Genomic DNA, 25,562 nt, shown 5'->3' on the forward strand with positions numbered 1-25,562 from the left:
GTTGAAAATTTGTTTTTTTTTTTTCTACTAAGAAGGGAGGGTGACAAATACTTTAAATAATATTTGTACCAACCTTACACAGAAAAAAAAATCATGGTAATATTACATCTGGGAAGGAGTACATCTTTTATGTCAGAAAAAAGGTGTAATTTTACCTCTGGAAATGTGTAATTTTACCACTTTTCTGGTGTAATGTTGCTTTTTAAGTCTAAATTGAGGTAACATTACATCATAAAAGAGGTAATATTTGACCTCCCAAAATTACAGCTTCCAAATTTACATTATTTTTTTCTGTGTATGTGATCTTTTTATGTTCTTGGAATTGAACTTTTCAAAATTCTCTATACAAACAATTTATCAAAATTGATTCCCTGATTGGCGTGCACCGTTTAACATCAGTTATGCAACCACCTGGCACTTAACCCGTTATAATGTGTTCCGGCAAAAGCTGTTTACATTGCGCACATAACCATCATTAACTGAGGGCCCTGCAATTGTAGAAATTGCAAATAAAAAGTATTAATATTTCACAATCACGTGTTCGCATGCTCTCCCTATCTGCAATTGTCCACCCCCAATTGGCCTGCAACCCCATCATTAATTCTTCAAGTAAACGAGCCCTTTACCGCTGGGCTCGCCATGGCGCAAAAGGAATCGATTATTGATTTTGCATAATTCATCATGGGAAACCTGGGCTGGTGGGTTCGTCCCTCCGTCCGGTCCATCCGTCAGTCCGTTTGACGCAGTCGCGCCGCGGCCAAGACGATTAAGTTCAATTGATTTAATTAATTACTAATGGAATTATTTACTGTCCGTCGATACCGCTAGTAGCGCCCGCTATGCTAAGTGGCGAGACCTTCTTATTCGCGAACCCCGTCCCTTTGAATTGACTGTACTACATCAGGGAAGACATGGCGACATGGTAATTGAGTTTAATTGAATTAATCGAAGGAAGCAAAAATTTCTGCAACTGCTGGCCGTCCCCACCGACTGGTGTGCTCTAGTTACTGGGTACTCTACTTTCCAGGAAGAAGCTTTAATTCAATTGAAGATTATGTAACAAAAGAAAATCTCGAGGACGGGGTCCGGGAAATTGCACTGATTTTAATTCGATTAGAAAGCCATTTAGCGGAGTCCGCGGTCCGCCGCGTTGACAGCTTTGACTGATGATTCAGGAAAAGTTGCCCGTTCCAACATCTCTCAAGTCTGGAACAGATTAATTCCATTACTCCTGGGTGAGACATCTGCGAGGAGTTTCACCCTTCCCAAAAAAAGTCAGCCAGTGTGTACACTCACAAATTGTTTGATCACAACAACAGTTTCCCTTCATTTCGGGACTGTATGAGTAATTAGAACTCCTCTCGCAATTAGAAGATGCACCCACACAGCCGAAGCACGTGGTGGCGCGCTCCGTGAGCGCGGAGAGCGAATGGGCGCAAGAGAGCGAGTGAGCGAGCGAGCGCGCGCCTGCAAGGTAGACTCGCCGCTTTACACGCTCATTACTCTCGACTCGCTGGACGCGCGGTGGTGTCGTTATCCTTTTACTGGCTCCAAATAAAACACAGTTGATTTGTAGTTTTCCCACACACCGTGTTTCCACGGAAAATCCATCATCTTCCGAGACGGTGTCGACCGGCCACTAATACAGAGAAATCAGCCCGGTTACACTAACACAATCGAGAGGGAGCGAGAGCATTCGCAAGCATCTAAACCACACTATTCCCCACAATAAATAAAATTACCACCTTCCTGTGCCCATTAACCGACTCGCTCCCAGGAGCGGATCCTGGCACAACTACTACGATAACTGCCCCTGAATTGCGGCTACCGCGCCAAACTCCACACAACAATCGGCAACCCGAAAAGTACTTGTACCATTTTAATTCATATAGTTACACGGTTGGCGGCGGCGGCGGAATCTGTCCCGCTCGGGCTCCCGATTAATGGCCATAGTGCCGTCTCTGTGACGTCACGGCGACATCTGTACACTCGGGGACTGCTCCAAATGACGACAACGACGACACATTTCGATGTAGAAACGGGTAGAGACATGGTAGTGAGCGCGCGCCCGAGCGAGTGTTCAAGTACTTGTAAAAGTGCCTCCCCCCTCCTGTCCCACCCTCGTTAACCGATTAGAGTGAGCGAATAGCCTGGAAGGAAAAATCAATAAAACAATAACAACTATGGGATAGTTTTATGTGCGCGCGGAGCGGGGGTTCACAGTTAAACGATGCTCATTTTCGCACTGGAGAGACAAATTCGCGATTCTAATCGGGAACTTTTATTCGCAGGTTCCCTCGTGTTGGCAGCAGTTTGAACAGACCCTCGGAACCATCTGCAGAGTGTGCAGGCTATCAAGTGATATCAAGTGTCAAAAGATTTCCGTGTCGCAAGAAGAGGATTTTCCAGAAAGGTGACAAGTGCTCTAATCCCGATCCCCGGATCCAGCAGCCGATCCGCGTTGAGTTATTGGTGAGTACCCGTCCCCTCTCCCCATTTTTGTTAACAGTGTAAATTTGACAGTCGAGCGCTATTAGGGCGACTCAATATTTGAGACACGCGACTTCTTGTCAAATCGATCGTGTACGTACACCTGTCCGCGCCTCACCTTTCGTCGAGTATTTTTGTTTGTTGTTTACTCTCCCAATATGTGCGCTGTATACCAACCGTTTAATGCGCACACACACACACTCGTTTATTTAAATCGTCTATTTGTACATTCATTGAGAACGCGGTGCGGCAGACGGAAAAGTTTTTGTCTCGCCGCCCTCAGGTCCTGCTCCCTCGCAGGGAAAGGGGCAACCCCGCGCGATGCGTGCGTGAAAATTAAATAAAATGTTTGCAGACGTAGGGATAGGGTTGTCAGCTTTCGAAGTTTGTCAACAATCAGTCCAATCTGCGCCAACTAGATGCAATTTTTGTTTAAATTTTTTGACAGCTGTCAAAAGCGTCAAGGTCACCCAGCAAAGGTGGGAACCACCTGTCATAGCTAACAACCCACGCGCTCCCCACAGTTTCAATCATCAGAACTCACGAAAATCTTCGTCAATTTCCCCCCTCTGGTCACCCTAGCCTCGCCAATCGTCGCCGGATCAACCCTTTTCGCCGTTTTCTTGACACGCTCGAGCGCCCGGCCGCGCCGTTTGCCTATTGGAAATGAAAATAAAATTAATCATAATTTCACCCCCTCAACAACCCGTGAGTCACCCAGTCGGCTCTGTCTACTGTTCCTTCCCTCGCTCTCTCTCTCTCCTTCTCACTCTCTCTGGATGGGGCTGCCACGTGCTCGCGCGAGGAAAACCTGCCAAGAAGTGAGCCCATCACAACAAACCTTCTCGTCGTCGCGGATTTCCTACCCCCCCCTACGGGAAGGGTCGTCAATTTTTTTTTCCTCTCGATGGGGCTGTAAAATGTGATAATACCTACTGTAAACCACGTGGGCGTGGGTGGGGAATCTAGAGACGGATATTGTTTACCTATTTTTTACGCGATAAGATGAATCTGCATTTTTTGGCGACAACGAAAACAGTGACGGTGGCGCCGCGGCGCGGCGTGTGATTGCAATTCAATTTGACAGCTGATCGCTTCATTGAGTTGCGCCCCAAGGAGAATGGTAATAAAAATTCGCGGTTTATGATACGAGCGGGTTTGCGATGTTGACAAATCGACAAGCCGCCACGTCTGACAGTTGCACCAGCAGCAGCAGTGCTGCCAGTTGACTTAATTGCGCCCTCGCGGCCGCGACCATTAGGCCACTGATAAGAGCTGGGCGATTAGGGCGCCCCCATTCGGCGGCGTCGGCGGCTGCAATTATCCGAATTGTTGTGAGCGCTTTTATATTGAGAGCACTTGAGGCCGCCGAGCGCAAATCAAATGACAGTCGGTCCAAATATGGCGCGTCACTGCATTGTTATTATCGCGCACGGGGTGAGGGGTAGCTCAAATCGAGTGGAACGTGTGGGGGGAGGCTGTTAATAATGGGCCCCCGTGATCAAATTAGCTGACTCGAGAAGCGTCATAACCCTCGTCGTCTTGCCTGAACGCTGGGGAGCGACTATCGAAGACGACGACGGCAGTCTCGTCCCGTTGAATGACTGATAAAGAGGAAGTAATAAAACTTTATTAATTACATTTTACGACATATTAATTATTTCCACACAAACAAAGAGCACTTGTCTCAAGCTGCGAGTACGCGTCGCTGCGGCGCGCCACGCCGTGGCGCTTTCGGGTACTACTTTTGACAGCTCGCTTGCACGGTTTGGTATTGTTTGGTTAAAAGTTTCTCGATTCCGAACGATTCGAGCAATTGTGCTAATGAAACTTTAAGTTAATTATAGGTCCCGCGCTCAAAGTCACATTCTTTGTATTTTTTGTGTGTTTCGCTCAACCAGTTTCTCGCAACTCCGCTCTGTGTTTCCTTCTAATTCAAATAGTAAAGAGTCTAATTGAGCGGACAAACATAACCTCCACAACCGCCGGCACACAAATACACACACACACGAGCAACAAATTGAAATGCGTACACCGAAGTTCAATCAACATTGTTTCGGCGATTGCTCGGCGTATATACGGGCGCTGTTGTCATTGGAAATTATATTAATTAATAGAGTCCCGACGAAGCAGGCTGGGTATTGAGTCGCAGACCTACCCCCGGGGACTCCTTGGCAATCGATCAACTAATTGCGCAGTAATATGGTGAAATTTGTTTGACAAGGTGACCAGATCGGAAACCTGGCAACACTGTGCTAATTGTCAAAATTTGGCAAACGAGGGGTGATGCAACTTCAAAAAGTTTAAATCCAAGTTGATCGTAGAGCGGTAGTTCAAACTGCCATAACTGTCAAAGTTGGTAATCCTAACCGTATACGACAGTTTGCCATCACAAATTGGTCACCCCTCCACCTCTAATCGAATGAGTTTACTCTTCAAGAAGTCACATCGCACCGCCCCGGGACAAAGTTATGCATGTACTTGAGATTAATTGAAATTGTTTTCGCCGTCGTCGCCGGGCGGCAGCACACTCTCCCGCAGGGAGTTCCCGCTGGTTCTACACGTTGTCATCGATTATTATTACATAATCGTAGCTTGGGTCGGGCCACCACCCGCGTGTGAGCCATTGGAAGAAGTCTAATTATGAACTTGCCATTGTCTGAGGATTGGATCCCTTCCCCAACCTTCGTTACCCCCCTCCGGTACCCCCGGGATATTCCGAGAACAAAAAGCGTCGTCTGGGACATGTGCAAAATGTACAAAAGAACGAAATATATCCATGTCCGAGACGCCAAACACACTGCCAAGGCTCAAAATAAAGCAACCTTGAGTTTAATAACGACTTGGCATGAATACAGAATTCACGACAACCAGCCGGGGCGACCGCTTCTTGCGCTATCCGTCGATAAACGAATTTGCGTCTCAATTAAAAGCAGTTGACCCCGTTTTGCGGGACGCGTCCGGGGGTCGTGTGACCGCCCCGGTCCAGAACAATCATCCGGAGTGGACACCGGATTACATCTCGCCACATGACTTGGCAACTGAGCCAAGACGCGCCGGTAGTCGTGATTAATTGATTAGTACTCGGCTGGTAGAACAAACAGTCCAGCTGAGCCAGCGCTCTGTAAACCTCTGTACATTGAATACTAATTAAACTCTGTCGGACTGCGCTTAGCTCACCTGAAGTACCGCTTGGTGTTCAACGCTGTACAGTCCAGTCGAGTGCGACAAACGCTCAAACCATGCTAATAGTTTTTAATAAAAAGTCATAAAAATTAGCTCCCGGGGCACAACGGCCGAGATCGATGGACGCAGGCCTGGGGTGTAGAGACCGTGCAACAGTTTGCAACAATTGTTTGTTTGTTAGACAAGGTGAAATCTACGGGCTTAGGGTTGTGCCAAAACGATTCCATAGAATCACTAGGTTGACTCAAAATCTAAATCAACCAAACTTGTAGAGTCAGACTCCAACCTCAACGTAACGACCATTCCATGTTGTTGGCTGCGGCTGCGGCTTCTGAAGATTTTGCGGTTCCAACTTCGATATTCAAGAACCACCCCAACCGCGTACCTGACCGAGACAAATATAACGTTACCGTTCCGCCCCTGGTCCCAATTGCCCCCACCCGGTCCGCAAACGACCACGTCCGTCGCGCACCCGTACGTACATGTGAGAGATTGTTTGACTTTTTTGTTTAAAACATGTTAATCAACCAAATACGAATGACTAATTAGCGACTATTATACAAATGCTCCGTGTGTGTGCGCAGTGCTTCCAAATGAGTACTGCACGGCCGGATTACGGTTCCGACTGATGCTACTGGCCCGACTGAAATAAAACAACCGAGCGCTCATTACCCGGCTGAAGATCCCGCACTTGGTCGCCGCTGGAACCAACCCGGAATGTGGCACGTGAGTGCGATGACTTCATGACTTCATCTGTCACCGCCCAGCAGTGTCGTTCACGTGGTGCACCGGCTGTCACCGGCAATTAGTGGACGACCTCCTACCGTTGCGAATTACGACAGAGTGCGCTTTGCAACCATTACCGCGAGACCTTCAGCGGTTCTTCCTCTTCCGAACCAAAACAATGGTCGCGGTTGGTCCGTCTAACTGGCGTTGGAGCCCAAGGTCCCCCGAAAAACCATCACGCGTTGGGCTCTGAATAGCAAATTGGTTCATCATTGCATCCGCCTAACCGCACCAGACATAACCTCAACTAGCTCATCTTTTTTTCGGACCGAGGGGGCGCTTAAAAACAAACCTCTAGTTTTAATTATTTCATTACCAGAGCGCGGCGGCGTACTATCGGCGGCCAGCCAACCGAGACATATGTACCGCGAGGCCATTTCTTTGTTTTGGGTAGCACAATCAATCTGCGTCACAACGGGTCGCGACGCTCATAGATCGGGGATCGAGACGTTTCTTTGAATCACCCCTTGGTAGATGGAGGAACTGCCCTTTTTTGACAGCAGATCATCATAAAAGTCGGTCTATGAAGAGTGTGTGACCCCTCCACCCTCAAAAATAAAGCGTCAGCCGTAATTATTTATTATTTTAATTATTCGCCTTGTGTTGTTTTTACGAGGTTTTCCGAAACTTCATGTACTCTAATTTTCAGCTAAGCTCGCGCGGCTCAGTTTTACGATTTGCGCGAGTACCCACAAAGAAGTAAAACGCAATTAATTTTGTGTGTTAATTTATGTACGGTTTTATCTAATGTTACACTTTTTTTCGTAAGTGCCTTCAATGTAACCCCGACGAGTTGTGTAGTGTTTTTTTCAGCTGCCAAAAAAATATCCCAAGCCGAGGGGATGCGTGACGAATGCGTTTTTTGATCTCTTGAGTGGAGAAAACGAACCGCGAGGTCCGTTTAAGTTGGCGCACACTTTTGGTTTCGATTAAAACCGAAAGTTGCGTTGGTTTGGATTTGATTTTTCGCAAACGCGCAAATTGTTCGATTGGCGCGCCCCTCGCGTGCCGCGCAGCTGTCAAAAACAGTGCGCCCAATTATACCCCAAAACCCAAAACGAGCTTAAGCCCATAAAAAGTATGCTAATTTTTCGCTAGTTAATTGCTCGTTATTTAAATTTTCCACTGCAAGGTGAGGATGGGAGACGAGGTGCCCAATTTAATTTTCAAGTGCGCGAGCGGAAACAATAGACTCCAAAAAATGCCAACGCGCGCGCTCGCCGATAACAATCTGGTTCTGGTTGCGAGCAGTTCCCACCACCGCTAACCTTGAGCCCCCGGAATGGCCCCGGCCGCGCGCTCTTTGTTCTCCGTGGCGACCTCGCGCCAAGTGTTGGAGTAATTGTTTTAGACTGACGGCAGCACTGCCGCGGTAATTTGAATGAATTTATCACAATAATAAAGTTTATTTTTGGGGCTTGGAAAAGTGGTACGGAAAAAGGTTTGATGGATGAAGTCTGTTGCGGAAATGGATATTTTGACATTTGTTCGGACCCTGCTAAAATGCCCTTTTTGTAAACAAACAACATAATTGCTAGGAGATATTAGGCGGGGTTGCGTTGTTGGATAGCTTTTATAGCGACGCCTACTTAGAATGATTTCTCGACTCCGACTTCTAATGATTTTGCGACATTGACTCCTGTTTTACCTCAAGACCTTACTTAACCTACTCCGACTTCACAGTCCTGTAGCTGTCAAACGGAAGGGCTGCCAGTTCTCAAGCTGTTACGCTAAGCCCAAAAAAAAATTGCTGCGTCACTTGCAAGTGTTCACCGTCTACCTGAACCTGACCAGTCCTTGCAGGTGACCAGCACTTAGGCTCCCGGCAAATATTCCCAGAATCTGAACCTGACATGCACCTCTTTCACTATACAATTATGCTGCTCCTCAGAACTTGAAATAGAAACCGAATCATAAATTCTAAAACCGTACAGTTGCCTTCATTTGTTCCTCGGCAACATTTCGGACCTTCTCCCACGTTACCTCTCTCCCTCCGTGACGTCTTCCAGTTTCACAGTGTGGCCAACTAACCGACTCCGCAGGAGGAAGAGAGAAAGGGCGCGCTTGGGAGAGAGAGAGAGCTAGCAATAAATAATAATTATTTCGGCGTCTATTTGCCATTGTTCCGCCACCACCACCACCCTCCCCAGTCCCGTCCATTCGGCACTCTTCATGGCGTTTTTGGCCTTTAGAAAAAAGATAGAAGAAGCTCTTTAGAACAAAAGGCGCAAACCGAAAAAAAGGCGAAAAGTCTTAAGAAGTCGGTGGTCTCCATCTCTTTCGCACTTGCAAAGTTTGCTTTCTTCTTCCCGCTCTCTTCTTTGTTGGCCCCGGCCAGTGTTTATCAACATGGGCTTTCTTGAGACTTGTTGTCTAAAGACCTTCCAGCGAAACGAAAATTCATTGCTGGAAAAATGACCGACCAGAAAAAAAAGAGAGCATCGCAAATAATAAGGTCGTAAACTCATAAAAATAGGAATTTGGGAGCTACATGTTGAGTCCGGGCGAGTTTTTCCCCCAGCTTTCAACTCGTTAGCTTCCGCTCCGGACTCGGATTTCTCGGGAGAACAGCTTACGAGAATGCAATATTTTTTATGGTGCCCCTCTCATTATTTATATTTTTCGCAACACTCTGCTGTCACTCACCGGGGTAGTTGTCAAAAAGGGACGCCCCTCCCGAAAAAGGTTTCGCCCTTCGCATTACCATTCGGCGGGGCGTCTTGCTGTGCCTTCTGGTTTTATGACTTCATAATACACCTTTGGTCCTTGGGACTGGAGCAGAGAGCGATCCTTATTTTATTATTTTTTATTACACCTTCGTTATACCTCATTGCACACACTTTTTACGGGACGTCGTCGGCGGTAACCCTTTCGGATTTCGGACCGTCAAGGTCCCTTCCCGGTGAAGCGGATGAAGATGGAGAGGCGTCCCCGGATAACGATCTAATCTGATAAATTACCTCCAATCATAAACAAGCGTAAAGAGATCTGGAGACGGTGACGCCATCGAATAAAGGGAGGGGGCGTCATTATTTTGGGGTAATTTGACGGAACGCAGAAATTGAACCAACTGGCAACACGGTTGAACTGTCAAACGCGCCATAATGGCGTCGGCTGTCAAACATGCCATAATGGCGGCGCGTCGCCCCGATCATCATAAAGTTGCTATAAACACAAAACAGCGTGTCAAAACTTGCGCAACTTGTCGACACAAAAAGCGAGGTGCACTTGAGCAAAAAAGCACCCTGGTTCGGGGTGTTTTTCCGCATTGTACGTGAATTATTCTCTCTCGACGGCCAGCAGGCAAACTTCGGAGGAAGGAATCGTATCCACTGCAGAACGGCCCGCTGCTGGCCAAGAGTCCTCTACCCCGACCTCCCCGGGCAGAAATGGCAACAGCAGCCAGTTGTTGTTATGTAATAAAAACGAAATAAAATAAAATATAATGTGCAGAAGAATGTACTTGCTAAAGAGTCTGCGAACGACTTCTGCGCCTCCCTCAACTCTTGTGGATCCGGTGGCGCGCGAGGAAAAACACCCCGTGCCGAAAGAGACCGGGGAGGGAAAAGTTCTGGCCGGAAAACACTGCAAAACACAAGAAGGAGCTACTGGCCGTTAAATTTATGTCTTCTTGGCCGGCACGAGGTTCCACATTCCACAGTTCTTTTTTGCGCCGTCTCCACCAAGTACTTGATGATCGTTTTTATTTTTTATCGCACCGGCCTTGTCGTGTCCCTTTCTTCCTGGCCCCGCCGGAACCGTTCCGTGGCGCTTTTTGACTCTGTCGCCTGCAACAAGGTGTGGAGTTTATGTGCCACTTTGTGGGGATTCCCCTCTCGGGTCGTTTTTCTCCTGAAATCTGTTCCATTCATAAAATTGATGCAGTACCTCGGATCGATGCAGTTTGCGAGGTTACCCATGGCAAACGAGGGGGAGTGCAATTTACTGCGGCTACTTTACGTAATCATGGTGCAGTTCTGGTACCTGTCGGAACACCCGACTTTAATCTAATCGGGTTCGCGCTGACCCATTCTCGGGGTCGTAAAACGAAATGTAATGCTTGGAGAGGCCATAAAATGAACTATTTTCTCGACCCCGCCCTGCCAGCGATACTGTCTTCAAGGATTCCACAAACAACAGAGGCCTCTTTGAGGCAGGAGAAATACTTTCTCACATTTTTCCCATAACCAAGATTGTCGGATTTTTACACCTTCTGTACCTTCTTCTAGCTGTGTCTAGTGTCTTCGCGTTCCCTCCGAAATGCCATCGGGACAGTGTCCAGGGTACACTTTCTCCGGCCAGATAAGGGACGCAGTTATTCTTACCCTTGGCTTCGTGCACATGCCGTACCCCTCCAATCGTATTATTACATCCTTTGTTATCAATTCGAAACATCTCCATCACTTACTCAATCGAACACGGAGTGAAAGCGGAGCGGACCTGGCCGTAAAAAAACGGAGAGCGAATCCCTAATCTTGCTTCTTCTTTCTACCCCCCGGCACGGTTCACGTGACTGTCACTTTTGGTCCTTTTTGTCCGACTCTCTTACCCTCCACTTCAAGTAGTCCAGTTCTTTACTTTTATGACCGATTGCCCCCTTCGCGCGTATCGATTCTTCGTCGCCGGAGATGACCGTCCGGTCGAGGTCGTCATCCCGCGTTTGAAATTGTCATTTTTCGGACGGGGTAGACCATAAAATCCGATTGGTTCGCGTAGAACCGATTCCCTACCCATATACTTCTCGCACACGCGGAGTCACTTTTATGAAGGGTACTAAACATTTTATTTGCTGTTTAGTGATTGTTTCATATTCATTTCGGTTTGTCCTATTTGCTATCTTGGCGTTATCCGGACCCCCGGCCCTCTCCGCTTCCTTTCCGAGAGAAGGGACTAACTTCTTATCAGCGGATATCGCCGGGGTTAGAGATGCGCGCAGCGAAATCCAATAAAAATTATTACTTTTCGACCATAAAACATACTTGGACTTTCGCAGTCACAGTCCGGCCAACTGTCCCCTCTCGAAGAATCGCTATAAAACAACAACCCCCCAAACGACACCATCGACGACCCCCTCGGTTGACATCGCCGTTGACTTTTGACGACTGGTGACTGACTGACATAAAACTCGGTCGGTCCCAGACAAATTGTCTCCTCTGTCTGGCAAACCCCGACCCGGGGACACACACATCCGAACCGCCGAGAACGAAATATTGATTTAAAACTTTTTTAATACTTTTTGGCGGCGAACGTCCTCGTGTCGTGGTCCTGCTCCAGAACGTTGTCTCTCTTCTTTTTTTTGCGCCACCGTGGTCGTCGCCGTGATTTATGGTTTCGGGAAATATTTTGTCGCCTGTCGGCGTCCGGTTCTGGCCGCAGCGGGAAAACTTTCACTTTTCCGGTGGCGAACGCGGTGTGGAACTCGAGTTGGCGGACTTCCCAGCGAGTTCGATTTCGCAGATCGGAATGTTGTGTTTACTACGGGGACGGCCGGGACCACAGCATCCCTGAACTAGCATCGGCGGACTTCCTAACCTGTTTGGCTTACATGTCGGAATGTTTTACGTTGTGTTTACTACGGGGACGGCCGGAACCACAGATTTGTTTCAGTTCTACCAAAACGACATCGAAGAAACTTTAGCAACTTTCCACTACTGTAAATTACAAGTGGTTCAAACAATAACAAAACTTTGACAGTTGAATCAGCTTGCTGCGCTGCCGACTCAAAGTGGTGAATTTGTTGTACTCACCGCAAAGGTAGAGCTCGGCACCCATATCGATCTTTAATCAAATGATTGAATCGTTCAACCTTTTATTTCTTCTTGAACAATTCCATTTACCTCGATTTATTTACACAGCAAACCAAACTTTTTATCACGTAATAACCGTCCGTACCGTTCATGACCCCCACAAGAGCGGGTTAATAAGCCACATAATCGTTACAACCACTTGAGCAACCCATGTAAAGGACAACCTGTACTCTCCCCTCAACGAAGGGTACCACCACCACCCCAACAAATATTTATGGAATCACCGGAACGAAAATCTCGCTGCTCACGTTCCGCGCGTAAACATTTTGCGTGCTTTTTTCATGAAGTGAAAGATTTTCATTGCCCGTAAAATTGTTGACCCCAACTCCAAGTCCCCCGCTCCGCTTTGGACCAACCGGCAGCTGCCGGTAATCCCCATGTTCACTCTCGTGACCGCAAATCCGCCGGAATAAAATTATCCCACCTCCTACAATAACATGAACGAGCGGAGCAGGCAGGGGTGGTGGGCTCAAGTCTGGTTGGAGCAACTCCTCTCCCCATAAACAAACATAAATAAAGGGCACATCTCGCGCCGACGGCAATCCTAACCTCCCGATTCATGAGTTCTCGCGGGCTCTGAAGGAAGGAATCAGCATAAACCACCACTTCGTTTATCCTGAACGGTTTCCACGTGCTCTCACCTCACATCTTCTCGTCGTCGTCGTCGTCATCTTCGATGGTGAGCTGAAATTGAGTGGTGAATCAACGCTCGTTTTTTTTCTCGTTCGGCTCTTTTTTTTATTCGGGGATCCTTGCCTTCACCGCGAGTTGCTGTGAACTGACTGACTGGTACCGTTGTGCGACGAATGTCGGAAAGGTGGTGAATTTTGACTGTCAACCATGACATGACTTCCTCATTGTCGCACCTCAAATCTGTCAAAATCCAGATTTCGCTTCCGTTACCCTATTCAGATGCAAAAATATTTCGCGAAACTTCAACAACTCTAACCTCGCGGAGAAGAGAATTAAAGCGTGATGCTCACGTACCGTTCTCCCCTCTCACTCTCGTGGGCTCGCCACTTCATTCTGGCAAAAGCGAGAGCAAATCGCTCGCTTTTCGCGGGAGCGGGAGGAAGGTGTGTGTGTGTGGGGGGTAGTAAAATAAACCACGTGTGTTTAAGTAGCTCCCTCTCCTTCTCTCGTTGGCGCTGCTGTTCTGTCAAATCGCTTGACTCCCGTCGAACACCTTGAAGAGGTGAGGGCGCGCGCGATTTGCGGCGAATTGTTATTGTTCGAGATTTCTTCTCGCAGCCTCCGACTCTTTGAGGGGTTGTTAAGGGGTTGTTTTGCGAGGGGTTAGTTTTTCTTTTTCTCTTTTTTGGGATTTTTTTTGCGGGGAATTCCCTTTGAGAACATCTCTTGACATTTTTGGAGGGCGACTTCTTGTGGCAGTTTACGCGTGGTTTGGCAGCAGGTACGCGCAGGTTGATGGCGTTGATGGCTGGTACTTATCGTGTTTATCTATTTTTGATTGTACTTGTCGATTTGGGATAAACGGGGTGGTGAAATATGCAGAAAGGTGACGATTGGTTGGAGAGGGGGCGAACTGAAGCGCTTGGAAGAGACTTTTGACGTCAAACGCCCTTGGAAGGGCGCTTAGAGAACCTTCTGGCACAAAAGAACGTAAAAAATCTAAAATTCCAATTTTGAAGGGCGTTTGAAAACCAATACAAGGGTACTTTCAGAACAATTCTCGCTAGCTTACACAAATGACGACGTTCAAAGCACGTCTTTGTCTAGTCTAGATGGTCATCACTTTCAGAGCGGTCCATCCAGCTGTCACTTTTGTCAAATAATTGGCTGAAACGCTGCAAGAGATCTACTCCTCCGGGGTGTCACTAAAATCTGCATCTCTGGCCGGGTAATTCGGGTCGCATTGCGCGTGTGTCACTTCTCTTCCTCGCGGGTCGTCGCGGTCTCGAATCACGTCTCTGTTTTCAATAAACACCAATTTAAAATTCATTTCATTTATCCAGTTAACCAGCGTTGCCGGTTGGTACAAGTGTGCTGAAGCCGCGCACAGTATCAGCGCGAATCGCACTGATCTGCGGCAGTCACATGCGAGTACTTGGGCAAGGTTATTGGACTGAAGGTCTGGCCTGACTAGTTTCTAACCAGACCTAATTTAAAGAGTACTGCCAGTTGAGCCCGAGTTCTTGGGAGTTCATCAGACACTTGGACAAGCTCTAGTACTGCAGGTCGCGCCGTCACGCGTTTCCAACCAGACCAAATCTACACGTCACTGCCGGCGTAGATCTCGCGCGCGAGTTCATGAAAATCGCACATCTCACCGCCGCGCGCGGCTGTTTCAATCAGTTAAAGTACCCCCTCCGTAACCGGCCTCCGGTCCGGTTGTCATGCGGTGGTCACGCGGCCACATCCAATCTGCGCTGTGGCCTCTGCCGCGGGTTAGGGCAGTTTTGTGCGAAAAAAGGCCGGTCCGGTTGGTTGTGGAAGTACTTGCACTTTGAAGTGCGCGCACATACAAGCACACATCTCTAATTGAATAATTTCTATTAAAATGAAGTTCAATTATGTTAATTCATCGTGTGCGGAGGCCGCGCCAGCGTCATCTCCATGTGTGTGTTCAAATACATTGAATTGGACGTGGAGTTGGCATGTCCCAGACCAGCAGGAGTAGCAGCAAAATAGATATCCCGCACCGCGACCGAAGCGATCACGCAGCATTAATTTGAATCATTACTTTAATTCATCTCGCGTGATGGATCTCGCGTACAGAGGGCAGGTCGAGCGGGAAGAAGGAGGTAGCGATCTTCTCGAGTTTGCGATGTTCTCGATCGTTTTCAATTATTTTCTCCGGTTGGGGAAAATGGTCCCGGAGGTCAACGGGGGGGAGATTCGGAGGGGAAGAGGAAAAACTGCCAATAATAACAATAATCTTAAATCATTTACAAGAGGTTCAGCGCGCGAGAAATTCTATTATTATCCGGGCATCAAGCTATTCGTTTTTGGTTCGCTTCTTCCCTACTGGTTGCACTCTAGCCGGGGGTAAGTAACATCTTGCGGCTGTTGTCTGGCCTCCAGGGGTCGCGGGACGGACGGCCGGGAGGAATCCCGCCCAGCAGCGCGATCGGCGAGCATATTTAAATGCGATTCACAATAATAACGCCAAGTAATCGAAACATTTCGTGGTTTCGTCCATCCTCCCCGACGTTCCTCGGACGTGCTCACTAGTTTTTTTTCTTATTTTTTCGCTGATACTGTATTTATGGGAATAATTCAAACAGAGATTTCCTTGAAATAAACAATTAGCTACCACCACCGCGCCCGGAGAAGAGCGCCACTATCGTTAATCGATGAGCGATTTCGCCGGGGGGTTTCAAATTCGGCCACACATGGACGCGCGATGAGTGAGGTTACGTTTCAGGAAATGGTTCCATTTTCGCGCACACCCAGATTGTGAGAACCGTTTAGCGCCCTCTCGCGCGATTTCGGAGCCCAATTATGGGCAATTTGGTACCGTGATGTTGGGTAGCAGTGAGCTAGCTGAGCTTCTCGCTAGCTTAACAAGGATTGCTTGCCGCTTTACCAAGGATTGACAGTTAACAGATACATACTTACCAGATTAAACCACTCTCGTTCACTGATATCAAACAGCAACCAGCTCAGAGTTAAACTGTACTTACCGATATTGTATTTTGAAACTAATCACTACACTTCACCTCGAGCTATGTTTCAAAACTCTTCTTGAAATATCGATCATGAAGTCCGTAATCGAAATCTCAACCACGAATCGCACTTTGCTTCAACATATTTTGAACAATTTGTCAGATATATGTATTATGAAGTTACTTACCAGATTAGTCACCCTCCTCCCCTGACAGTGAACGCCTATTTTCCAAAGTCTTACCTGTACTTAACTTTGTTGTTTCTTTAAACTTATCACTACACTTCACCTCAAAATGTGTATTGGAGGCTCTTATTGTCATATGAAACTTGAAGTCCGTAATCTAAAATTCAAATTGAAATTTCACATCAGATATAATTCAGTTGAAGTCCGTAATCGAAATCCCATTCTTCAAAATCGCAATCGAAACTATTTCCCACCAACTAAGAACCAAATTTCACTCCAGCAGAGTTCGTCGAACCGTCAAACTCACCTTCCTAGGACAAAAGTTCCAGCACCAATAAATCAGTTTCTAATCCACCAGAATCCGGCACGCCAGAATTGCGCCCGAGAACCTGTTCTGACTGCATAGAGACACTTCAAGATCTCCGGTAAAAAAAATGGAATGGTTACGACGACGGCTACGCCGCCGCCGAGCCAGGAGATGAAGAAATAAATATCGTCCGGCAATAAAGCAATCAGCAGTCGTAAATATCACATGCAATAAAATGAAACAAAATTTCCGAAGAGGAATTTTAATTTCTCTCACTTTTCTACACCACACACGTGTGTGTGTGTGTGCTCAAACATGCATGAAAGCTCCGTTGAAACTGCCCCACCGGGTTTAATGAGCTTTTTTTTTTGTTATATTAAATTTTTTTTTAATTAAGTTTTTCGATTGCACCCCCTTGTCCGCGAGGCTGTAAATAATACCAGAAAGGGGGGAAAAGCTGCAGGGATTGATTGTACAACTGCCGAAAGTAATGAAGAAACAGAATATCGCTTTTCCGGTTGGTTACGTGTTCACGAGAAATTAAGATATAGGTTGTAAAAGTTCGTCGAACTTCCTGTGAACCGAAATTAGACAATTTGTCTGGGTGCAGTTTCCACCTCTAAAACGATCAACGATCTGCTTAAAACAGCACCAATTATGTCACAATTTCAATTAAAGCAATGAATATTGAAAGCAATGACACCCCCGCGCGCGCACGCGACAGTAATTACAATAAATTTGCACCTGAAAAAAAGAGTGCCACACACTGTTGAATGCCCATCGAAGGTGGTAATTTTTATTTGCACCCGCATATGCCACCCATCAAAGAGGGGGCTCCTTGGGCAATTATTAACGTTTTGTGTTCCCATCCGCGGCAGTTTGGCCAAAAGCCCGAAAGCTGGTGACCGCCGACAGAAGTTAAATTGATCGGAAAAAGATTAATAAATAAATGCAATAATACCAATAAAGTACCTTTGGTGCCATTTTGAGTGTGCACGGTGGGTTTTTTTGTGGATTTTTTCATAATTATAAAACTTGTTCAAAATTTACACTAGATGGCAGTAATAACAGAGTTGAGTTGACGTGAATTTTGCATAATTTTAGGCGTCTCAAACGCACACTTGCCTTGATTTCCACGCGAGATGGCGCACCGCCAGATAATCGCGACTGCAAGCCACCTCGCACTTGGCAGAATGAAGTAATTTCAATATTGATTCTGTACGACATCAACAACAACAACATTATTGAATGAGGTTCGGAATACACAAACACCCCGGCCCCGCCAAGGGGTGCACCAGTTGTTACGAAAACAACCCACTCAATATTTAACCGAAACAATCAGCTTTCAGCGATATTGATTTGTCATAATCCGGCGGGGATGATATGGTAATTCATTACAGAGTTTTTATTTCTCTCGTTCGCCACTAATTATGAGGTTGCGCGCGCCCCTCGTCAGCCATTGACAAGGGCAAAAAAAATCAGTACGATCGTCAATTACCGCACCGAGGGGTCCACCACGGACTCGCCGCGTCTCGCGGCGAGAGGAAATCAATTATAATGATGTGGATTTTCGTTTATATCGCCACATTTTAATCGCGTGTAATGGAATAATAAAGGGTGGAGCAGGTGTCCCTTGGCCCCCCTCAATCTACGCCACTGATAATTAAAGCTGCGGGCGGCTAATTGACTGTGGTGGCCGCCGCAACAAAGTGGCGACATCTCACCGACCAATTCCCCAAACTCCGGTTTCTTTTCCTTCTACACTCTCACTCACTTGAATTGCTCCATTTTTTTCTGCCTTCACTTTGTTTGCCATGAATTGCTGTGACCAGCATCCGACAAAAAAAACTTGTTTTGAAAGTTGAAATTTGAGGGTCTAATCGTTTCAATTGAATGTAATCAAATCTGACGAAGGAAGCAAACGACGCGGCGAGAAGGAGAAAGACTAGCCCACAGTACCGCAGCCAGTGTACGGGTCGTCCTGGGTGTGCAAAAATGTCGGCTTCCCGGTTTCGCCTTCCTAAACTAGTTTCCAAGAGAGGAAAGTCGTATACAAATGCCGCGAAATGACACATCACAGGCGAGACGAACTAAAAACTAAAACTAAAACAAAGACCAGAAATTAATCACTTCATTGAGCTCGACGACGACGGCCCGAGATCGGGCCGGCTCGATACAGCTCGAACTCTCTGTGCGGCGCGATCGCAAACTGGTCGATGCTTTTGGAAACTGTAAACAGTCCTAGTCGTCACCAGTCAGTCAAGGGGGGACGCTTGGGGTAATATGAAACTGCCCTGGAGTGGCTGTCGGCTGAGGCAGCACGAACCAGGGGGAGGTTCATAATGCTCCACTTGACTTGGGTGACGATAAGGTAGCTGAGCTATGCATATCGGTTTGACAGTTGACAGCAATACTTACCAGAGTTGACGGCTTGAAGATCTGCATTCATCACTACACTACACCGCACTTACCTTGTTTCAAAAAATGATCTCTGACTTGCGTAGGTATATCAAAGCTGAAGTCCGTGATCGGGAACTCCACCTTAAACACACCTTAACCATACACCGTACTTACCTCGTCGAAATATGTCAGAGTGAGTGCTCAGAGTATCACTTTTGAAGTCCGTAATCGAACCCATTTGGCCCCGCAACACACATCTTGGACGCATTCAGTTGGACGCGACCATTACTGGGAAGGCATAATTATTATTTGGGCACTGTGCGCTTCTTGTGAAGTCCTCCACTTTTCGGAAGAACCGTCCCGTCGTCGTCAATTCTGGTACGCTTAAATTATAAATTACTGTCACTCTGAGAGCGCTCTGTGTGTGTGCGTGCGTCAGTACGTCTAAGCGCAAGTGGGATTGATTTCAGTGGGAGCCAGATGTTGCGCTAATTGAAATGTGTGAAACATTTCACAGAAACGGCACTATTTTGGACGAGTTTAGTGGGAATTTTATTGGTTCAGATTATGACTGACGTCAGCTTCGCTGACAGTAATGATTTCCTAAGCGCTGTATACTTGAAGCAGTTGCACTTTGACTGAAATTAGCCCCGCGTCATGCTTGCACAAACTCTCCTTAATCACCCAGCGGGGAGATTAACCTGCCGCTATCACTTGTTGCGCAACGTCAGCATTACTTTGGCACTTGGCAATTCGACCTCATCACTTTCGGACCTCCGTACCAACGAAAAAAAAAAACAACGCAACTCACATTCCGTTGCGGTTGACGGTCCTAACGGTGCTTGTTACATGATCCGTCCAAGCTGCTGCTGTCACATGCACACCAGCCTCTGTTGCACCTGAGTCACCCCACTCCGAGTTGTGACCACGTGAAGTCATAAAAGATCTCAAGCGCGCAAAAAAAACGACCTCCTCGTCTAAGTAGTAGCAACTTTCACGTAAACACGTTTATGCGCTCTCCCTCTCCCGCTCTCAAGACCCCCGAAAATAAAGAGGTATGTGATTACCGCTGGGTCCCAAACCATTGGCCAGCAACCCTGCTGCTGTTGCTGTTGTTGTTGCTCTACAATTTCGAATTAGACGACGAAAATGGCGGAGAGACACGCCATGATGGTCATGATCCCCGCGCGCGCGGATCTCTCACACATGGTTGGGTAGCGCGCGCAAAAAGTAACTTTCACCCTCCCCGCTCTCAGTACTCAAGATACGTCCAAAACTTCACTTGACGATTGCCAGATTGTTGTTGTGTTTCGCTTTTGGGGTGTTTGAATTTTTAATTACCACCTCTTCTCTCTTTTTTCGGTGGTGGTCTCACTTTTATTGAAGCCATCGGGGTGTACACCCTCTGGTGAAATTGATACCCCCCTTCGATACTTCCGCCACTTGTGCGGTTACGCTGACTGCGGTAGCCGAGGTCACCAACCTCCCAGCTGTCAAATGTGCCATAATGGCGGCTGCTATAATAACTTTTCGCACATCAGCTCTTTTGACAGCTGATGCGCCATTATGGCATCTGGCAGCTCGCGTGGCGCCATTATGGCACCTTAACCTGTCAAATGTAGGTTAATTGCCGTACCGGATTGGTTAAGCCAAGACACAAACCAGCTGTGTGTGTGGGTCCAAAACGGGATCGTGTGTTCTCGCTCGCTCGTTTCCGCCGAACAAGAGCGGGGGGAGCTGCAGCAACCGGTCAAAAAATATAAATCAAATTTTGAAGAGTCGCTCGGTTTTCCGGTCCAGTGGAGCCAGCTCGACCTAGTGTGCGCCTCGAGTGCGCGCGAACAAAATTATGAATAATTAGGAAACAAGCTCTCGTATTGTGCGTTCTGTGCGCAAGGTTGGAGGTAGGGGAGGAAAAAAACAGCAAAAGACCAATTGAAAAATTATTTACAAATAGCATTCAATTACACTTCCAGCATCCCACATTGAGCTCTGGAGTCTTGGGGTAGACGTAGAAAGAGCCTCTTCCAGGTAAGGTATGCGTCAGAATTGGAGAGGGGGCAAGCAGAGAAAGAGTTCCTCCCGGAATCGATTGCTGCTGGATGGGGGAACCCAAATCGTTGGAGAGATTATGAAATTTGTAATAATTATATTCTCGAGCGCTATTATGGATAATACGCCGATTAAGCGTTATTTTCAAATAACAGACGTGAATAATTTAAATATTTAATCTTAATTGCCATTATCACGATTGTTTATAAGCAGTTTTACTCCTACTTTTCAGTAGACTTTGCCAGACAGACTTCTATTTGACCACACAGACAAATAGAGGTCTGATCTTTGCCATACAGATTGACAGTTGACAGTTGACAGCAATACTTACCAGTACTATGATGCTTCAGCTTCTTCACCTCACTTGACCTACCTTGTTCAGCAAATATCCCAAACATTTTACTGGGTACCTCAACCTTGAAGTCCGTAATAGAGAACGCAATTCAAAACTGTTCACATCTGCCTATCTTGCCCGTTCGTGATCACGCTATACTTGATACGGTTGCAATTGCTGAATTGCTCGAGACGACATTATTCATGAGGCCGCCGCCGCCGCCGCTGCATCCGCGATGATTAACGGTAATTTAGGCTATTGTCGCGGAAAAGGTCGATTTGCCCTACGCGGCGTGGCCGCGCGCACACGCGATCTGTCAAAGTGACGCAACAGTGTTGCCAACAAAGAAGCGGCGCGCGGCTACTTTCTTTACGACCTGCGTTTGTCCTCAGTACGTTAATCACGGTTAGCATACCACGCTGACGGGGCAAAATTTGACGGGGAATGCACGTAAATTTCGTGTCTCAAATATGCGATTTTGTGACTTGAGTTTGACAGCTGAATTGTCCGCTGCGCGGACGGAGCGCGATTCGGTCCCAACTAATTACCTTGCGTACGGAGGCGCAAAGCTAGGGTGGTTCAAGAAAAAAACATTCTATATCAATCATGTAACATCTGGCGTGACTTTTGCCCGAGAACAAGACAAGTGCAACTTCTTTCCCAACAGTCAGCTGTCTCGTGTCTTAATCTGCCCAAAACACCGATAAATTGAAACAGAACCGACCGTAGCCGAGACACCCTACCCCAGTGTGCATTTTCTGGGCGAGACGAGGGGGAACGATGATTTTTCCGGATTCCCCACGGGCATCTCTATTTCCACGTGGTACGCACGACGATGGGGAAAACATGTCGGGTTGACTGGCGTCGCGCCTACCGTCAGGGGGCAGAACTGTGGGCGATTTGCGATTTTTACGGATAAGGGCATCTCCACCTTGAGGAAGAATAATTCTAAAAAGAATGAGAAAATAAACTCGTATCTCAAAGAAAACTTTTTTTAATGCAATTTATGTGTTCATGACTGAAATGTGGACTCAACATTAAAATTTCAGTTCGGTTAAATAATGGCTACGCTTAGGGCATCTCCTTTGGGTTGTGCAAACCACAATTTCTATAGTGACAGTTCGATTTTTTTCTTAAAATGCAGACATATGCTTTTGTCTGGTTCGAAATTTAATTTGTTTCTTTGAAAAAAAAAAAATAGCCGAATTAAGGGCATCTCTACCCGGTGAAGCAAATCTAGAACAAAATAAAAATTAAAGAAATCTTTTCCGTGTGAGTCAACTGCACAATCATGAAAATCATGTTTAACTATTGGATCAAAAATCAAGTTTTTGAGAGTTAAATTTATTCAAGAATTAAGGGCACCTCCACTGTGAGAGACAAATCGAGGTTCGAATCAGCAAAAAAAAAGTTAGGATTTCTTATTTTTAATTTTGTTGACATTCAATGTATTTCTTACTTTTGGAGTTCGTTACTAATCATTACTCAAAGATTCTTCAAATCACGAAAAAAAAAATCCAGCATTTCACCACCCTACGGTAATAACATACAACTCGCGACTGCTTAGCTCTTATTCTCCCACATAAAAGTGGCCCACCCTCGCGCACTTTTCCTTCCCATTCATAGCGCGGGGGAGAAAAAGTTTTGGGAAAAACGACTGTATTTTTTTCGGGCAAGGCGGGGAGGGAACCGCTCTCGTACCAAGTGACACGCAAATGAGATAAATTTAAAAATAAACTGAAAACATATGTACACGGTATGATCGACGGTGCTGCGGCTGCTACTGCTCCAAAGACACAAAATGTGTCTTTTCATGTACGACTCCCCCCTACCCCCTGCCTCATTTCCTCCCACTTTTGGAGTCAAAAAATAATAATTGTGCTCATAATTTATATGGTACAGGAAAAAAAGCGCGCCAAACCCAAAATTGTTTTCTGACTTGGAAGTGCGCAATAAAAACGGCGCGCGAGTCGCCGAATAATTTCGGTGAAATTCGCCAGAACCAACACATGAGACGAGAACCAGACGTCTGGGCGAAAGGAGGAAGTTCAAGAACTGACAAAAAACAATTACACATGTTTTGCCTCCCCCTCCAAAAAAAAGCGAGCCACGTTCAAGTCCGTGGTAGAAACCACCACCACAAACACAAACACGCAAACCAAGTGTTTAATTTCATTTTTATTACTCGAAAAACGCAGCGAATTATCACAATTTTTATTAATACGTTACATCCTCTGAGGGGGCCAGACATTGGCGCTAGCCTCCCGGTATGGCACTCCCAGGAGGGCGCCTTCCTGGACCCCGAAAACTGTTGCTGATCACTTGCTGATCTTTTTGGCACTCGACCCCGTGAAGCCCGCGAGAGACAACGGACCTCCCCGTCGAAACAAAAAATGAGAAAATATTTCACCACAATTAAGTGAAATTGCGCTAATTCGAAAATCTTGTTCGAACTGCGAGCTCAGACAAAGAACATCTCTTTGGCTCTGCAACCACAAACAGGCTAATAGAAGGTAATAAAAGTAATTACCATTATGCTAATTTCATGTTTTTCCTCTGAGCTGTTTATTTTTTTGTTGTTGTGTTCAGTTTGTTTGGATCAGCTCGTCTTACAGGCGTTCTTTCCGCGTCTCGCGGGCGAGAAACTGTGCATTTCTCGTTAATAAAGCTGCAATGAGTTTATCAATTTTAGGTCGTCACCTTAACCTCACAGACAAGCAGATTACGTTATGTGAAACTTGTTTTTGAAACATTCTTAAGTAGAAAGGTGCAGCGGTTTGAGTCTTGTCTAGTTTGCAAACAAAGTTTCCCGCAATCGAATACCTCCTTCATTATTTTTGTCATTGTTAAGAATAACGATCATTTCGAACGATTGTCATTTTAAACGCTATTTCTTTTAATTTGTCGAGATGCAAAGGTTGAAATCTTGTCTAGTGTTGATAACAAAGTTTCCCGCAATGTAATATCTCCCTCATCATTTGGTCAATCCAAACGTTTGATAAGTTGCACGCTAATTCAACGTGACTGAAATTTTTGATTGAAATTGACGAATGTTCAATTGCGTTACCCAACAAATTTTTAATTACTTCCATTCAAATTTCCTTCTTTTCAATACAATGTAAATTACGCAGTTATCCGATTGAAACTAGTTCAAGCTGCGTAATTCCACAAAAAATAACCTTATGCAAGTTGCTCGATTTTTTTTGCTGCGCTACGTGAAACCTCAAAACTGATTTTCCACTGGGCGTACCGAAATCAATTTCCAAACATTACGCAAAACCCTCCTCTCGAGAGCAAAAAAACACAGTTTTGGCTCTGGCGTCAGACCTCTGATTGGTAATTAAAAAGGTATTGAAGATTAATTAACACTGCTTCTTCTTGTTGTTGCTGTTGGCTGATTTGGTATTTGCACACTAAGTCTACCTACAGTTGCTGGAGCGTTTTTTTTTTGCTCATTGTTTAATTCGTGGCGAAGCCGTTTCAAATGTATCAATTTCTGGGCTCGGATTTGACCGGCTATTTGTGCTGACTAAACAAATACGTGCTTGGCTTGAGTGATGACCGTGATGATGCTGCAAGTATGAGGCTGCGAGCTCGGTTTGATTGAATACAACAATTTTTCAATTATATTTTTGAGTTTTTTTTTCAATTTTGGTGTGAGATATTTCTAGAATTTGGATTTTTTTTAATTCCGAGAAATTTAAAGAAGTTGTCAAAGCTAAAATTTAATTTAATTTTCACGTTAAAATGTTATATGTTGTATGTAGCATGTGACAATCAGGCAACACTGCCCTACGACTCTTTAATGTAGGGTATTGTAAAAAATGATGAAAATCTAAAACATCTAACGATCTGGCATCACTGGCATGAGATATCTTCAGTTAAGGGAAAGTTATGGATCTATCAACAAACTTGTTTTCGGAAAACTCGCCAAAAAGTCTAAGTGTGTATCTAAATGCAGGCTGACGTTTCTGTAAACAAACAAAACAAGCAAACTGTCAAAAAGTGCAAGTATGTTTGTTTGTCGTAATCTAATACCTTCTTTAGACGGTCTGGCAACACTTTCGTTTTGTTGAAGTTTTCAATACCAGATTGTCATACAATTTATTAGTTGGCAACCCTGTTTAGGGATTTATTTGGATAAAAATACAAATGTGTTTATTTTTTTCTTTTTAATGTTTTCATCAAACAAAACGAACACACTTCAATTAAATTGCTGTCATTTCTCATAATTATCACATCAAACATTCCAACTCACATCACTCAACAACCTCTCTCATATTTATCTAACCATGAGCACAAACATTCAACAGTCAGCATGCGTTAGTGTTTGTATTTGCAAATTACACATAAAACTAGTTCAAACGACTAGAAGGACAAATCTAT

General features: G+C 45.8%; 1 protein-coding gene across 5 annotated transcripts in view; it reads left to right on the top strand.

Annotated features, from left to right (window-relative positions):
- LOC6039851 (protein abrupt) overlaps positions 1 to 25,562 on the top strand; it is an 86,651-nt gene that overhangs the window by 6,842 nt on the left and 54,247 nt on the right. For all 5 annotated transcript variants that reach the window (XM_038257443.1, XM_038257445.1, XM_038257446.1 and 2 more), the window contains exon 2: positions 2,292 to 2,472. The gene's annotated coding sequence lies outside the window, so the exon portion shown is untranslated. The remainder of the gene's footprint in view (positions 1 to 2,291; positions 2,473 to 25,562) is intronic.

This window comes from Culex quinquefasciatus, chromosome 2, assembly GCF_015732765.1.
Source record: "Culex quinquefasciatus strain JHB chromosome 2, VPISU_Cqui_1.0_pri_paternal, whole genome shotgun sequence".
NCBI classification, from domain to species: domain Eukaryota; kingdom Metazoa; phylum Arthropoda; class Insecta; order Diptera; family Culicidae; genus Culex; species Culex quinquefasciatus.